The sequence below is a fragment of the Anolis carolinensis genome, chromosome 5 (assembly GCF_035594765.1).
Source record: "Anolis carolinensis isolate JA03-04 chromosome 5, rAnoCar3.1.pri, whole genome shotgun sequence".
NCBI lineage: Eukaryota > Metazoa > Chordata > Lepidosauria > Squamata > Dactyloidae > Anolis > Anolis carolinensis.
In genome coordinates, this window is record NC_085845.1 from 80,868,409 (window position 1) to 80,883,431 (window position 15,023).

Consider the following 15,023-nt stretch of genomic DNA (forward strand, 5'->3'; position numbering starts at 1 on the left):
CACATAATTGTCAAATCATGAAATCAAATAGGAAGTATTTTGAACTCAACATGAACCCCATTTCCTATGACCCAGGCTTCCTTTCCCAAAAACAAAAGGATGATCTGCCACCGCTAAATCCAATCAAATTCAAATTGCATGGACAATATAGGGCTTGAGTCGCCGAATTCGGAGTTTGCTGACCTAAAGGTGATTCGCCCCAAGGCAAACATTGTCATATCTCACCCAAAGGAAAAACCAAGACACCTCAGGAAGGCGCCCTGCAGAGCCTGTCAATATGGCTCATCACCACCCATCTTTGCTTCCATCTCTGACACCCCAAGGCATATCTAAAATCTGTATACGTGACAGAAACCCGGACACCCTTGATTGCTGCCATTAATAAATTAAGCACCCTTTAGAAATCGGTCTAGCAGGACTTAATCCGCTAGTTCCTGTCCCGTCACCTCATTGTTTCGATAACTCCCGCCTTCTCTCTCCTGATTGGCCCGAGTAGAGACATAAGGCAGCTTCCTATTGGGCCAACGAAACGAGGCGGGAAGCGAAAGCCCGCCTCGTTCAACCTTCTAGCCTATCAACGATCAGATAGGCGGGGGAGCAGGGCGGGAAATTCAAAGGGCTGTCAGACTGAAATTTTGTATAAATATGGCTTTATTTTGATTGTATGGTACCCTAGTAGACCGAATGATCGCTACTAGAGTCCTCTTCAGCTGAATTGCTCAATAAAGACTCCTTGGCGGATTTTCCTTCAACTTTGGCGGACCTTCTTCATTTCGGCTTCAGGTTGTATTGCGGCTCGTAATTCTCCTTTTGGCTCCGCCAAGGTCCGTTCTCTCAGGACCGGATCGGGTCTCTCCTTAAGGGCCCGATCCCCTAAAACGCGGTCGACAACAATATGATGGGCAGTTTGGGGTTCTGAGGCTCAACTGGGCAGAAATATCCCAGGATCTTGAACTTTCCTTGTGTGGTGAGGTCAAAAGACAATACTATTCTTTGGTCCTGATCCAGACACCTATGCTAGTTTTCAGACACACTGTAGTAGACATACTCTTTTACTTTCATGGACAGCTTTGCATATACCAAGGGATAAGCTACCTCCACTGAATCTGAAAGAATTCCTTTTCTGTTCTTACAGCCCCAGATAGCATTGCTAGCAGGGCTGTAGCCAAGTTGGGGGGGGGGATAAGGGTTCAACCTCCCCCCCTTGAAATTTTTCAGGTTTTAAAAAAACCTGTTTTACTCATGAATTTTAACTGATTAACAAAATCCCCATGAGTGTCCACTGAAGTTTATCTGTCTTGAGTGTCCACTGAAGTTTATCAATGCAGCCTGATTTCTAAATTATTTCATTGCTATTTTTTAATTATGTGTAGGCATCGAATTGTTGCCAAGTGTGTACGCCGCCCTGAGTCCCTTATAACATATAACACCAGTGCTGCAGCATCTGCATTGGCTTCCAACTGATTACCGTGGTCTATATAAGATGCTAGTTCTGACCTTTAAAATTCTTTACGGCCAGGGCCCATCGTACCTTAGGGATCATCTCTCCTTCTCCCATCATCGGAGGTCACAACAACCATCCCAACGCGACTTACTTTATATACCGGGTCCTAGAGAAGTGCACTTGGAAAGGACCAGACGCAGAGCTTTTTCTGTTTCTGCCCCTGCCTTATGGAATGCCTTGCCGCCTTATATGAGAGCCATGCGTGAGTTAGGGCCTTTTACCCTAGCACTCAAGACCTGGCTCTTTACTAGAGCTTTTAATCTATGTTAATTTTATCAATATTTGTATGTATGTATTTTTATCCTTTACAATTTTATCTTGTAAACCGCCTAGAGCATCTTGGATGGAGGGCGATTAATAAGTAATTAAATTATGATGATGATGATGATGATATAAATGTTGCAAATAAATAAATAAATAAATAATTTTGCGTTATGGAACTACTCTTCATGATTCGCTAAAAAAAGTTTCAACTCCCCCCCCCCCCCCCCATTTTTCTGGCCATGGCCCTGATTGCTAGTGATTCTAGTCGTCTTTAAATAAATTGGACTGATTTAGTTAATACGACTTTAACAGAAGAGTAATGATCTTAATCCCTTGTAGCACACTCAGCTAACTATTGAGCAGTGAAAGAAACAGAAAAAGCACTCCTTACTCATAATATTTCATGTTGTTGTGGATCTTCCAGTCATTTCTGAGTTACGATAACCTTAAGAGGAATCTATTGTGGGGTTTTGATGGCCAATGGAATAATGAAACCACACATGTATCAGTAACTGGGTTAAATAAGGGTGACTTTATTTGACCTAGAAACTATTTAAGTTGGAATTCAATCTGGTAAGAAGGAAGAGTGTGGAGCAATGTGACGTGGGTTCAGCTCAGACTAGAGACCTCATCAAATTGAAATACTCCAGCCAGGGGTGAGCGGCAGCATCTGTGGGGCAGCGGAGCAAATCCAGCAGGCAGCTGGATTAACCATTGCCCCCATTGCTCCCTTCCGCATCCCATGGGGGGAAACATCACTGCCCAGCTCCCCCCCCCCCTTGCCAGCTTTCTGAATGAGAATATGGGAAACCTCCCGTGTTCTCAGGGCTCCATCCTAGGACACTTCCAGAATGGAGCCCTGTCATCATGTGGTGGGTTCTGGCAGGCTCCATCTGGGCTCTGTCCAGGAAGCATCCTAGAATGGAGCCCAGACCTCATGTGATGAGGTCCTAGGTGTCAACCCTTAACTACCACCTCAGCCTTTCCTTGGGTAAAACATCTGATGCCCAAGGGCAAGTTGCTAGTTGGGTTGCTCCGTAGACAACTCTATACTGGAAGGTAAATGGCTCCCCAAGTTGCAATACTTTATAATAAGAGCAAGCCACCAAGTTAGCCTTAAAGGTAGACTCCTTCCTGAACCACATTCACAGGACCTGTACGAACCATTCCAGAGACCCGTGCTTCATCAAAAGAGTGGCAAGATGTACATTTAACTCTTAAATTCTTCCCACGCTACTTGACGTTAACATCCTATTTACAGACAGCACCACTGTGCGAACATCAAAGCTTACCACGTACAGTATGGGGTTGACAAAGAACAAAGAAACAATCAGGGAAAATTCCTGCCCAGCTCCAAAGAAATCAGTAAAACGCATATTGCATTAATGGTGGTAGGGTGGATCATGCTGTAAAAATCATTCACTAGCCTCCCACTCTGCCCCAATCATGTGAAACATTTTATCATGAAGCACCATCACATGGTACTCTCTGGCCTCTTCTCATGAAGGCCATCAAAAGTGTATTCTCTGCTGTGTTTTATGTAATTGAATAGATTTGTTTAATGGTTTTGTTGGTTGTAACTATGTATGTTTAATATTTCTATGTCTATTTAATTTGTATATGTGCTATGATTTAATTCATACCTTGTTATAGTTTTTAGTGTTAGCTGCTTTGAGTCTCCTTTGGTAGAGAAAAAGTGTTTTATATAAATATATCATCATCATCATATAATATATCCTGCTTTGCCATTCATTGCACACATCTGAGTATGTATTCTTAAAATAATTTGTTCAGAGAGGGTTTACCATTGTCTTCCTCTGAGACAGAGAGTTTGATTTGCCCAAGGTCATGGCTGAGCAGGGATTTAAACCCCGATACCCCAGCATCCTATTCCAACATAAGTGATAAGTAAGGTAAGGTTTTCCCCTGACGTTAAGTCCAGTCGTGACCGACTCTGGGGGTTGGTGCTCATCTCCATTTCTAAGCCGAAGAGCCGGCATTGTCCATAGACATCTCCAGGTGATGTTGCCGGCATGACTGCATGGAGCACCATTACCTACCTGCTAGGTTGGCAGGAGCTGGGGCTGACAGCGGGCGCTCATTCCGCTCCCAGGATTTGAACCTGGGACCTTTTGTTCCTCAAGTTCAGCAGCTCAGCACTTTAACGCACTTTGCCACCAGGGGCCCATATAAATGATACTATGTTGTAAATGTACACTATGTTGTATGTTGTAAATTTCCCATGATATTTCTTACTATAAGTTAAATAACTTCAGGGACACTAAGGGTGAATGGCACAGCTGATCTCTGTATGTTTTTCTCTCTACCATTGTTTTCTATACGTCGTGCGGTCAATGTGAGGTAAAGTAAATTATACATATACAGCTCACACTGCAATTGATACCCTCGAGACAAACACATGTAGATTTTCTGCAGCTAAATTTCCCCTCAACCATTCACTCAATTCCTGCAGATATTCATGATACCATCTTAGGGATCCTCCAGATCCGTCAGATGTGTTGGTATTCCTACTCCAAAGAGAAATTCTTTCTAAGACATATTAGAACAAAATCGCCCCTCCTCTTCGCTTTCTTTTTTTATAGTATACCAGTGAAATGATACTTTTGAACAATAACTTTTAAAATGAAATTAAAAATTTGGAGAAAAGAAAATTGGCCTTTCAAACCATTGGACTGCCTCAGCAATACATGTCTAGGGTTGTTGTGTGTTTTCCGGGCTGTATGGCCATGTTCCAGAATACAGCCGGGAAAACATACAACAACCCTGTGATACCGGCCATGAAAGCCTTTGACAACACAAATCCATGTCTAGTTTTTAAACAAACCTTGTAGAGTTCACGTACATATCCAAGACATCACTACAAATAGCCCTCCAAAAGAACAGAACTGGTATACAAGGGGCCAATAACAATAGAGAACCCCCAAGGAGCTATATCTCAAGAATTCATGCTTCTTTAGATAAACATAGAAGAACCCTATATTTATTTACAGGAGAATCAATACCATCACACCCAACAACAAGAAAGACATTCTTGCTACAAGATCAAACAAGAAGACACAAGACTGACTGGTCATCAGTTAAAGAGTATCTCCAGCAAAAACGGCAGATTGTATTTGAGTAGAGTGCTTTGACTGTGGGAAGACGAACAGGAAGAGATCAGAAATTAATAGATAGAATAAGGGTGAAAAAGGTAGCAAGTATGGAAAGAATTAGGATTAAATAAATGAGAATCATTATCCCTGTGGAATGGACCGGAGGACCATTGCATCTATCTGCCAACTCTTTTCTCCTTCTATTTTATTTTACCATATTTTATTTTATTTTATTTTGTGTTTCTCCAGTCTCTTCTCCCCCTCACTTTTTTCCTCACCCTGGTGTTTTTTCTTTTCTTTTCCTCTTTCTCCTTGTGATTGTCCTGTGGAAGCATTCAGGAGTTAAGAAAACTCTATATGTAAGATGTAGGTACTCTAAAGTAGTGGTAACGAATGTTATCCATACTTATAATTTATATTTTTTTCTTCACCCTTTTTGAACTATGTACACCCCCTCAAAAACTTTCAATAAAGATTTTTAAAAAACCAAGAAAGACGTGTTTGTAAGAAAGCAAACAAGTCATTTCTGCCTCATAACTGGACTGAAAATCAGATTGTAGAAGATTGAAATATTTATTCAGGGAAGCATGAAGCTAGATTGTCACAATGTGCTCAAACACCTTATTTTAACACATGTATGAATAATGTGGCCCTCCAGATATTGCTGGACTGCACTTCCTGGCAACGTACAAATAGTGAGGAATGCTGGGTGTTGTAATCCAACAACATCTGGAGAGAGATGTGTTCCCCACCTTTGTTGGCAAAACAATGCAATGTTAGAAATACAGACTATGTTTGGTTCAGTTTTGGAGACCGAAGGTCTCTTGGAACCAGAATGGTATAGTGTTGGAGTGTTAGACTAAGACTGGGAAAACAAAGACGAGAATCTTTGCTCAGGCACGGAAACTGACTAGGTGATCTTCTGCAAGTCACACCTTCTCAGCTTCAGTGGAAAGCAATAACAAACCTCTAAATAAATCTTGTCAAGAAAATGCAAGTCACCACAACTCAAAGTTGACTTGAAGGCACATAACAAGAACAGCACAGAGATCTGTTTCTGAACCAAGAACGCAATGCAGCTTCCTACATTACGTCTGGAACCAGATTCTCTGTGAAGGAGGTATTTATAGCATCTGCTGTCCAGCTAGATTAGCAAAGGGCAACTTCACTGGATCCAGTATCCAATTTTACATTCGTTGGATCTCCCAAGGGTTATGTAGACAACAAGGGTGGGCAGGATGGCTGGAAGTCTACTTTTCATCTTGAAAAATTGGTATTTTCGACATTGCATGTAGTCTCTGCAATTGAAACAGTGATTTGCTGCTTCTCTATTTCCAGGAAGGCAGTACATACTTCCTCTTTTACTTTGTCCAGCAAATGGTAATCTCAGGGGCACATTATGTCCATCTCTGAAACTGTCCTGAGTTGAAGGTCTTAATCAGCCAGAAAGGATAAAGGGCTGAGAAACGTCTTCAAACCACATATATGCCATAAGAGCCCTGAGACACAGATTTAGATCAAGGAAAGTGTATAGAAGAAATCTCTCCTCTCTGAGAGTTGCGTCATGGATCAAATTCAATGCGCTCCCGCACAGCAACTTTTACTTAAAAATGAAAACATCAGCAACAGGACTACGGATCCTGTAGTTTACATGTTAAAGACTAATCAATTTATTCTGCAATTAATTTATTTAGCCAAAAACTTACTTCATCAGACGTAGACTGGGCGGGAGTGCATAATGTCAGCAATTACAAATCTTCTTACCCTCCTCCTCTATACATCATCTTCTTGTAGAAATGATTCTGATCAAAAGTGCCTCTATGGAATAGTTCTTTACACACTGAAAAAGAGAGAAAAATGATAAGTATTACAACAGAGTAAATGTTGGAATTTATTGAGAAATAAAAAAGAGATGACAGATCATTCTTGATTATTTATTTATTTATTTACAGCAGTTATACCCCGCCCTTCTCACCGGAGAGCTCACTCAGGGCGGCTCACATAAATTGGAAAAATGTAATGCCCAAAACACAATTATAAAATCAAAACAATAAACACAAAACAGTTAATAATACTATTAAAATACATTATAAAACTTAAAAACATATATATAATTAAATCCATTACAACCACAGTATTCTCTTCTCTACTGAATAAAACGACTACCTTCCTTTCTTATGCATTTTACCTGGCAGTTTAAACTGGTCTTTAAGGAATACCTCCCAGTTTAGCTCCTTTCTGCAGATTGTCTAATGCAGCATTTCTCAACCTGGGGGTCGGGTCCCCTGGGAGGATCACGAGGAGGCTTCAGGGGGGTCACCGAAGCACATATTTCTGATGGTCTTAGGTGACCCCTTTGGCAGAGAAGACTGAAGATCTCTCCGCCTGTCCTTTGGCCCAATTCTATCATTGGCAGGGTTCAAGGGGCTCTTTGATTGTAGGTGAACGATAAATCCCAGCAACTACAACTCCCAAATGTCAAAGTCGATTTTCCCCAAACTCCACCAGTGTTCACATTTGGGCATATTGAGTATTTGTGCCAAGTTTGGTCCAGATCCATCATTGTTTGAGTCCACAGTGTTCTACAGCTCCCAGACTCAAAGTCAATGCCCACCTAACCCTTCCAGTATTTTCTGTTGGTCATGGGAAGTTCTGTGTGTCAAGATTGGTACAATTCCATTGTTGGTGGAGTTCAGAATGCTCTTTGATTGTAAGTGAACAATAAATCCCAGCAACTACAACTTGCAAATGGCAAAATCAATCCCTCCCAACCCCACCAGCATTCAAATTTCGGTATATTGGGTATTTCAGCCAAATTTGGTCCACTGAATGAAAATACATCCTGAATATCAGATATTTACATTAGGATTCATAACAGTAGCAAAATTACAGTTATAAAGTAGCAACAAAAATAATTTTATGCTTGGGGGTCACCACAACATGAGGAACGGTATTAAGGGGTCGCAGCATTAGGAAGGTTGAGAACCACTGGTCTAATGGAATTAAAGAACCTAGAAACCTCCAGGCCCTGCGTTCTTGGGGAGTCTGAGAATCATAATCCAAGCCTCAACAGAAGGAGCCTCCATCACACTCCAGGGTAGAGAGAGATTTCCACTGGTAAACAGCTCTCACAGTGAGGAAGTTCTTCCTAATGTTCAGGTGGAATTTTCTTCCCTGTAGTTTGAAGCCATTGTTCTGCGTCCTAGTCTCCAGAGCAGCAGAAAACAAGCTTGCTGCCTCCTCCCTATGACTTCCCCCCACATATTTGTACATGGCTATCATGTCTCCTCTCAGCCTTCTCTTCTGCAGGCTAAACATGCCCAGCTCTTTAAGCTGCTCTTCATAGGTCTTGCTCCCCAGACCCTTGATCATTTTAGTCGACCTCCTCTGGACACATTCAAGCTTGTCAAAATCTCCTTTCAATTGTGGTGCCCATAACTGGACACAGTATTCCAAGTGTGGTCCGACCAAGGCAGAATAGAGGGGTAGCATGACTTCCCTGGATCTAGACACTATACTCTTACTTATGCAGGCCAAAATCCCATTGGCTTTTTGCCACCGCATCACATTAGCTCATATTCAACTTGTTGTCCACGAGGACTCCAAGATCTTTTTCACATGTACTGCTCTCGAGCCAGGTATCCCTCATTCTGTATCTGTGCCCATTTCATTCCTGCTGCTGCACCATCACCATCTACAATAATATAATTTCAACTATAGTACAGTGGACTGCCATATCTGCTGGAGGTAGGTTCTGGGACCTGCATGGATACAAAAAAAAATGGATGATCATACTCCATATTATTAAATGCCGGTGATGTGAATGCACATGCTTCAGCATGTCTGTGTTCATGTCATCGTCATATGATAAAATGGGACATGATGATCCATAGTCAGTGGAAATCACAAATCCAGAGCCTGTGGGTCCAGAGTGTCGATTGTAATTCGAAAGCACACCAGAATTTTAAAATAAAGCAGGCTCTCTGGAATGGGTATTGGGAGCGTTGCTCTGCAATGGCTCCAGTCCTTCTTGGAGGGTCGTACCCAGTTGGTGAAGCTGGGAGATTCCTTCTCGGACCCCTGGCCTTTGACCTATGGGGGTTCCGCAAGGTTCTGTTCTATTTCCTATGCTCTTCCAGATCTACATGAAACCACTGGGTGAGATCATCCGGAGTTTTGGAGTTAAATGCCATATCTACATGGATGACACACAACTCTACTACTCTTTTCCACTAAGGAAGCCCCTCATTTTCTGGACCAGTGCCTGGCTGCTGTGATGAACTGGGTAAGGGCTAACAAACTGAAGCTTAATCCTGCCAAGACAGAGATCCTCCAGGTCAGTCGTGTGGCCGATTGGGGTATAGGGGGGCAACCTGTTCTCGACAAGGTTACACTCCCCCTAAGGAGGCAGGTCCGCAGTTTGGGGGTCCTCCTGGACTCAGCACTGATGCTTGATGTCCAGGAGGGCCTTTGCACAACTAAAACTTATGTGCCAACTGCGGCCGTACCTAGTGAAGTCTGACTTGGCCATGGTGGTCCATGCCTTAGTTATCTATAGATTGGACTACTGTAATGCGCCCTATGTGGGGCTGCCTTTGAAGATGGTTCAGAAATTGCAATTAGTACAAAGGTCGGCTACCAGGTTAATAACTGGAGCGAATTACTAGAGCAGTCAATCCCCCTGTTTAAACAGCTCCACTGACTGCCGATAAGCTTCCGGGCTCAGTTCAAGGTGCAGGTTATTACCTACAAGGCCTAAACGCTTCTGGACTTCTATCTTCGCAATTTCATCTTCCCCTATGAAACCCCAGAGGCTCTAAGATCTGTGGGGGAAGCCCTTCTCTCACTTCCACCACCATCTCAGGCAAGTTTGGTGGGGACGAGGGAGAGGACCTTTTCTGTGGTGGCCCCCCAGCTCTGGAACTATCTCCCCAGGGAGACTAGACTAACACCCACCCTGTCCACGTTCCGCAAAGATTTTAAAATGTGGCTGTTCCATTGTGCTTTCGATTAAGCAGTTCACAGGAAATTTGGTCCCAACTATAATTACCATCAGTCCTCAGACTTTATCCCTGTCCTTTGTCCTATAGGACATCACTCCTTCAATCCTAATTTATTATTGCCCTTGCATTTTGTCCATCAGCCCTATTCTGAAGTATATTGCGCAAGTTTCCTTCTCCTGAATTCTAGTACTTATTACGGTTCAGACTATTGGTTGTTATGCCTCTGTTTTTACATTATTGTTTTCTGTAATGTGTTTGATTTGAGTTATGTTTTAATCTATGCTTGGTTTTAATCTTTGTTTGGTTCGGGCTTGTTCCCCATATAAGCCACCCCACGTCCCTTCAGAGAGACAGAAGCGGGATATAAAAATAAAATTATTACTGTATATACTCGAGTATAAGCCAACCCGAATATAAGCCGAGGCACCTAATTTTACCACTAAAACTGGGAAAACTTATTGACTCGAGTATAAGACAAGGGTGGAAATGCAGCAGCTACAGGTCAAATTCAAAAATAAAAATAGATATTAATAAAATTGCATTATTTGAGGCATCAGTAGGTTAAATGTTTTTGAATATTTATATAAAAGTGAAATTTAAGATAATAATAAGATAAGACTGTCCAACCCTGAATACCTATATACTCAAGTATAAGCCAACCTGAATAGAAGCCGGCCAGGACCCTCACTCGAGTATAAGACGAGGGGAGCTTGTTCAGCCCTAAAAAAGGGCTGAAAAACTAGGTTTATACTCGAGTATACGCAGTATTATATTATTATTGATCTAGGCCCAGTCAATGACATTGTGGTAGCAGATGTGAAGGACAAGATGGGGTTTCCACATCCTGCGTGCCAAAGCCAGATAGACAAACATTCAAAACCTACTTCTACATAGGCAACACAACTCTGCCTTTCATCATATTAAGAGAAGTAGGATTGCTTAAGTTTGTGTCTAAGTAAGTACACAAGAGTTTCCCTGATGCCTCACCACTTCTCCCTACTTTCTATTATTACATATAGGTGTAATAATGGAAAAATCTGATTGAGATTTCTTTCATTTTTTTTTACATTCAGCCACAGCCAACATGGACCAATGTTCATGCATGATGGCTCTTTTAGTCTAATAATATCTAAAGGAACTACTTTCATCACCCCCGGTCTACAGGAAAGGACACAATTACAGCCAGGTTTTAAAACACTGATTTGTTGGCCCTTTGTATCCACATATTGTAGCCAATATCAAGGACCCCACTGTACATGCTTTCAAATGCCAAATACAGTTCTGTTTGTGAAATACAAATATTTTTATCTTATATTTTATGATGTTAAAATTAAATAAAGATCAAACGGCTCATGACGAAAACAAAATAATTCCAACAGAAACAGATAAAAAGTGCAAAGATTTTAAAATATAGATGCCTAAAACTTATTAGAAAGGTCTCTTAGTGAAAGTAAAGGTTTCCCCTCGTTGTGACCGACTCTGAGAGTTGGTGCTCATCTCCATTTCTAAGCCGAAGAGCCGTAGTTGTCCATAGTTGTCCATAGACATCTCCAAGGTCATGTGGCTGGCATGACTGCATGGAGCGCCGTTACCTTCCCGCCGGAGCGGTACCTATTGATCTACTCGCATTTGCATGCTTTCGAACTGCTAGGTTGGCAGGAGCTGAGGCTAACAATGGGCGTTCATTCCGCTCTTGGGATTTGAACCTGGGACCTTTTGGTCTGCAAGTTCAGCAGCTCAGTGCTTTAACACACTGTGCCACCAGGGGCCCCAGAAAGGTCTCTTACCTGGTGCCAAAAAGAATACAAAACCAAATGGGCTTAGTTTCAGAGTGCTATCTTTAGGTGAATGCTGCCATTGGCAGTTCCCTTGCTCTTCTAAATGCACACCTTGCCCCGGTTAACAAAGGTACCATGGGAAGGGTACAGATGACTGCTTTAGTGTCTGGTTTGATAAATATGGAACAAGACATCTCTTCAAAAAACCTGAATATCAGCTGTTTTAGAGCGCAATGATTCAAAATTTTGGACTGTTCTCATGTAAAATGTTGCAATAATCTAAGCCAATGTCCAGTTAATGATATTCTCTCTTTTGGGTCAGACCTGATCTGTTGGAATCCATGGCTGAGATCCTGCATCAGTTTGGCAGGATGCGATTTTGGCCAGATTGTAACCTAAGCAACTTCATACAGAAGCTGCTCAATTCACCACTGGCTAATGTTAGCTGAATTTATAAAGGTCAATCAAATAATTATAAAGCTCTGCCAATTGGCTCCACTGACTGCCAGTCTGCTACCGAGCACAATTCAAAGTGCTGGCTTTAGCCTATAAAGCCTTAAATGGTCCGACCCAGTTTACCTGTCCGAACGTATCTCCCCCTATCAGCCACTTTGGAGGCTAAAATAATCTGGGGATGCCCTGCTCTCGATCCCGCCTGCTTCACAAGCACAGGTCCTTCTCAGTGGTGGCCCCTCAGCTGTGGAACTCCCTCCCCAGGGACATTAGCCTTCAGCCTTCTAGGCTTCAGAAGGAAAGTAAAAAATTTGGCTTTGGGATCAGGCTTTCAGTGATTAGTACAGTGCAATACTAGACTTGGAATTATGGATAATTGACAACGGAATGGCCTTGGACTATGATTTTCTGATGATATGATTTTAATATTGAATGTAATGTTTTAAATGTTTAATATGTATTTTTAAATTTAATTGATTTTAAGTCTCTGTTTGGATGTATTTTAAGGCATCTAATGGTTGCCATATGTAAGCCACCTTGAATCTTCTACGAGGTAGAGAAAAGTGGGGTAGAAATAAGGTAAATAAATAAATAGATACATACATTGTACATGTACCTTCCCCTCTCCTCTGCATATGTACAATTTACCGGGCAGCTATGAGTATATTATATACCATGCCACGCTGGAGACAGATAGCATTTCAGCGATCCAGAAGCAAGATGTTTTCGGTGTATTTCAGCTGCAGTTGGACACTGTTTGGCTATTCCTGCCCTTCCTTGGTTACTAAATGGCTATAAGAGAAGCACAAGCCACTGCTAAGTAAGACCCCTTCTACACTGCCATATAATACAGGTTACCAAAGCAGATAATCCACATTAGCTGCTTTGAACTGGATTATATCAGTCTACACTGGCACATAATCCATTTCAAAGCAGGTAATCTGGATTTTATATGGCAGTGTAGAAGGAGCCTAAGTTGCCAAGTGGGAGTCATTGCACCACGGAGATATTGCCTACCTCCTTTCGCAGTAACATATTGATATCACCAACAAGATTCCAACCAATATAACTAATTTAAGTCCATTTGATTTAGGTCGTTCAATTCTGATTAGGTACGGGTCTAGTGTTCTGTAATGATGTGTGATTGTGTATCTTCAAGTCGTCTTCATTTTACGGTGGCCTCATTAATTTCATAGGGTTTTCTTAGGCAAGGAATACTAAAATGTGGTTTTGCCAGTTCCTTTTTCTGAAATGTAGCCTGGCATTTGTTGGCGGTCTCCCATCCAAGCAACAATTAGACCTGACCCTGCTTAGTTTCCAAGATCAGGCAAGATATTTATACATGTACATATTAAATAAAATTAAATGCACCTCATTGAAATGGGATAATAACTGGCTGGACTGTACTCTAAACAACTTGTTCATGCAACTTCACAAAAAGGCTTAGCTCATAACTGGCTAATGTTTGGTGAATTTCTAAAAACATATGATAATTAGTCAAATTAAAAGAAAGTGACTTGCATCATATGGCAGAAAGTATTTTGAAATTGACTTTAAGATAGCACTAAACCAGGCTTTGTTACTCTAACCCAACCTATCACTTTATCCTCTAGTCTCACTATCATCTGAAGTTGTCTTGTTGATTTCACCTTTTCTTCTTGGAAGTTCCTTATTCTTGGAAGTTCCTTATTCTTGGATCTGTCCTCACAGGTTAAAAAAATAGATATGAATTCACTGATAGATCTTTGGATAGTTTGCAATAGATTAGTAAGATTAGCATCTCTTTTGGAAGAGATGCTTGAATGAAATAATTCTATGCCCAGAAATTTGCTTTGATCATTAGAATTGAATGGAAGCTACAGTCCTTCCATACCCACAAAAATCCACTTCTGGTTACTCCATTCTTACTTCAATTCCGTAGAATAATTTGTTGGAGGTAACACCTGAGGATAGGAGGAGAGCCATTATGTTGGTACTAATCCTTCATATATACTAAAGATTTCCAGTAGATTTACCACCAGTAGACCCAGGTCTATAATTTGGCTACCTCTGGCCTAAAACCAATCACCCTTCCCACATATATGCTATGGTTTACTACACAAGGCCTTGAATATGTGCTAATCACTATAAATTCAATTAAGTTCTGGAACACTTATCTCAGTAGTGCATGAACTACTGAATTATGATAGATTTCCCCCTCCCTCCCAAGTTTCTAAACACAAAACTATTTGTGCAGCACTTTGGGAAGCATGAGTACTTTTGTGAGCAGTGGGAAACCCCCCTGTATGCGTTACAGAAACTAAAATAGTACAACCAAGTCTGAAATCTCACTTATTTTAAGAGGTGCAATTAAGTTTGCATGTGACTATTGGAACAGAATCGATGAGAAATGTTATAAGTTTGACCAGATGTTGAAAGAAAGGAAGGAGAGAAGGAGCAAGACCGGGAAAAAGACTTACCAAATCCAGACTGCTAAACAAGGTCCCTTGTCAACTTTGGCAGCAAAATATTTTCAGAGTTGATAAAACATGTCCCATTTTCTGCCCAGCTGTAATTTCACAGCAGACTATCAACTTCACTTTTATAAAGCAAAGGAACAGCTTATGAAACCATCAAGCTTTCAAATGAGCTCCAGCAGTTTCTTCAATGACCAGTTGTTCCAGTTGCTTCAACAGTCTGGAGGCAGTAGGAGCTTCAAAGTAAAGAAGAAGAGATCAGGGAATCGTGATGTGTGAGACAGTTTCCTGAAGACTTCTCTGCTCTGCCTATGTGGGTGTTATTGTGGGCTGGTGTGGGATCACTGAGTCTCAATCAAAGCGAGGAGGAAGCGCCTTATCTGAAGCAGCTTGTTTCTCTCTGCCAGTACTGTTACCATCTCTATCTCCTCACCTCGAATCTTTTTGCTTTT

The 15,023-nt window shown here is 41.5% G+C and overlaps 1 protein-coding gene across 1 annotated transcript in view; it reads right to left on the reverse strand.

Annotated features, from left to right (window-relative positions):
* rhoh (ras homolog family member H) overlaps window positions 1–15,023 on the reverse strand; it is a 31,666-nt gene extending 16,643 nt beyond the window's left edge. The window contains exons 1-2 of the mRNA XM_008111621.3: window positions 14,575–15,023; window positions 6,588–6,721 (exon numbers count right to left, since the gene is read on the reverse strand). The gene's annotated coding sequence lies outside the window, so the exon portion shown is untranslated. The remainder of the gene's footprint in view (window positions 1–6,587; window positions 6,722–14,574) is intronic.